This window comes from Tupaia chinensis, unplaced genomic scaffold (assembly GCF_000334495.1).
Source record: "Tupaia chinensis unplaced genomic scaffold, TupChi_1.0 Scaffold149178_1, whole genome shotgun sequence".
NCBI classification, from domain to species: Eukaryota; Metazoa; Chordata; class Mammalia; order Scandentia; family Tupaiidae; genus Tupaia; species Tupaia belangeri.
The window spans coordinates 232,528-235,857 of NW_006209026.1; positions in this window are offsets into that span (position 1 = coordinate 232,528).

The window sequence follows — 3,330 nt, forward strand, 5'->3', positions numbered from 1 at the left end:
CCAGGCTTATGTACGTGCGTGACCAAGATCCTGAGAGGAAAAAGGAGGAGAAGGAATTGTGGCATGGCCAAGCCCCCTGGGGGGTGATTTCTCGCTTTCTGTCTCTCTTTCTCTCTCTGTCTGTCTGGCAAGTGCATGCGCCCTATAGCAAAAACCTCTCAAAAAAAAAAAAAAAAAAGAAAGAAAGAAAGAAAAAAGATTGTGGCTTGACTACGCCTTGTTAAAGAGTGCTTTCTCTCTCTCTTTCTCCATCTGGCAAGTATACTTACCCTCTGGCAATTAAAAAAACGTTAGTTAACTTCAGGGTATGTGTATAAAGTATATATGAAACATAAATGAATTTCGTGTTTAGATTTTGGTCCCATCTCCAAGATATCTTATAATGTACTGTGAACATTCCAAAATCTTAACAAACCCCAAATCTAAAACAGCTTGGTCCCAATTGTTTTGGATAAGGGATACACAACCTGTATGTCTTCAGATTGTTACTATGCAGTGTCTGGTTTGAATCTACTGAGCTCTTCCTCAAGTGCGGAGTCCATACCAGTCTTTCAATCTTTATTCTTTTAAGAAGACTTCAGAAAAAGGAAACTATGTCAGTTATCTTTATGAGTTAGGTGGGCATGAGTTCAAGAGCTTTTACAATTAACATCAAAAATAAGAATTCTCAATAGTCGCTCATATTCGAATCATCTAAGGAGCTTTAAAGAAATCTCAATACTCAGGCCATACCACAAAACAAGTAGTATAAGAATTTGGGGGCAATTTTTTTGTTTTTATTTATGTGGTAAAGAGCATGTGTGTGCATGAGAAAGAGAGAGGTAAAGAGAGAGAGAAAGCACTTTCCAAGGGCCTGGTCACACTGCAATTAATCCTTTCCTTTCTCATCCAGTTCGTCATCTGTCAAAATCCTGGATGCACATGTGTTTTTCAAGTCTCTGGGGTCAGGACTCAAACCCCAATTGATCATATGGGATCTGGCCTCCTCTGTCCAGCATTCAACCACTGTGCTACATGGTCAGTCCCAAACACTCATAGTTTTTAAAGCTCCCCAGATGGTTTCAATGTGCCAAGATTTGAGAATCACTGACTTAAAGCAATAAAATTAGCTTTCATCTAGGTAAGATTTGTTCTGTTTAGTCACCCTTCCTGATATATTAGAAATCTTCATTTTCTTAGTGTCTAATTACCCAGTGTTGGCTTTAAGGCTCTAAATAGACAATGAATCATGCATTAAAAATAATGGTCTGGAATAGGCTAGCTACCTGACATACCACAGCTATGATCATATCAGATCCTTGCTCAAACAGCTTCTTTGTTGATAAGATCTGATATGGGTGAGTGTAAAAAAAAAAAAAGCATTTGAACATCTTCTTTGAATGCATAAATTGAGTTCAAAATTTACAGAAAGCAATTTGAAAGTACACAAGTATCAAATTTTAATATGTATATATCTAGTGATTCCACTTTAAAGAATTTAGCCTAGAGAAATTATGGGCAAATGTATGAAGATATTAATACAAAGATAGTTATTAAAACATCTGTTATGTTCATATAAATTTTCTAGATATTTCTATTTCAGTAATCCTACTTTTGAAATGCTTGAGGCTGTCTAAAAACCTTCCTAAATATATACAGACTTGCAAAGGTGTTCACAATACATTACCGAGTAAAAAATACAGATGGACAGAGAGCATGTCTAGTAAAATTCCATTTATGTTAAAAAGTGGATCCAGGGGCCAGTAAGTGGTATGGTGATTGAAGGCTCAAAACATGGCTGTCCATGGTTTGAGTCCCAGACCCAGTGACTTGAAAATCATGACAGGTGAATTTGTGTACATGCCCAAAGCCCCAAGAGGAGAACAAAGAGGGAATTGCAGCATGGCCATCTACCCCAGGGCAGGGGGTAATTTCTCAGTGATTCTCTCTGTCGAGTGCACACTCCTTATTACAAAAAACTCTTTTTTTTTTTTTTTCCCATAAATTTTTGGAAGTTTTTTTTTTTTTTTTTTTTTATTATCATCATAATCTTCTTTCTATTACACTAGATTACATATAACTTTACATTGACTTCCATTGCTTTTTCAAAAGGGAATGCCATGCATGTCAGTCAATACAGAGATATCAATCTCCCCGCTTTATCATTCAATATCTTTTCCATGCTTTTCCCAATAATTATTATTATAATTTTTTAAACAGTCAATCACTATTTCTCATTTTGCTTATTAAAGAGACTTCACCCATCATGAAATATTTCCCAGACCGGTTCAGTTGAGAATACTATACATGTCATCATCAACAGGTAATAAACCATATCTATTTCTCATTAACATCCTGCCTCTCTATTGTTCACTGCTGTCTTTATCCTCTTCTCTCTCCTTTTTTTTTTTTTTTTATACTTTTTTTATTATAAATTTTTTCTCATCACAACACACATATGAATTTTCCATCCAAAATACACTGTGCATTGGCTCAATCAAGCACATCAACATATATGTTCTCAGCAAATGATTTCCCAATTTTTGTGTCCTGCATACCTTGCCTTTTGTTTTGCCATCCTAGGTTCCCCATCCCCACCCTCTGCCATGTCCCATCTTCCTCCTCCATTGTCCCTGACATTCATGATTGCCCTCAATGGCTTCCGCCCCCCCCCCATTCAATTGTTCTACCAATGAACTCAATTAGTCTAAGTATATCCACTAGCTAGCACAGCTGACATATCCTTACACATGTATCCAAATCTGATCCTAGGCATAAACCCCAGGGAGTAGAATGAACATATTATAAAGTAGACCCCAGTTGTGTCCATACAACTCTCTTCAGTCATCAAATGTGCATTTTTTTTTCCTCCTGCTTATTACTTTTTTTATATTAAATTATATTGCCTAACACTCATTCCCTGAGTATCATCACAACACACCAAGTGTAGTTTCCCATCTAGGATAAACTGCATAGTGTCTTAATCAAGCATGTCGTCACCAATACTGTTCCATTTCTACTTTCATACATATAAATATGTTTTTTATCCTATGTTTGACCCTCAGCCCTTTCCCCCTCTCCCAATTACTCTATCTCTGCTATAGACAGCTATCCTCCAGAGGGGTCATTGAAAATGCGATACCTGCGAGTAGAGGGAGAGGGGTCACGAGTCCAAAGTTTTTAACAATAGGGAAAATAGATTCCATTCAAGGTTGGATCAAGTGTGGGTCTCGTGCAGTTCCGCAACTGTAGGTGAGTCTCCATGGAATACAGTTTCAGGAAGGCGATTCTGGCAAGCAGAGTTGACCATCAGTTGATGCGGCACAGCAGCCATCTTGTGGTTAGCAGGAA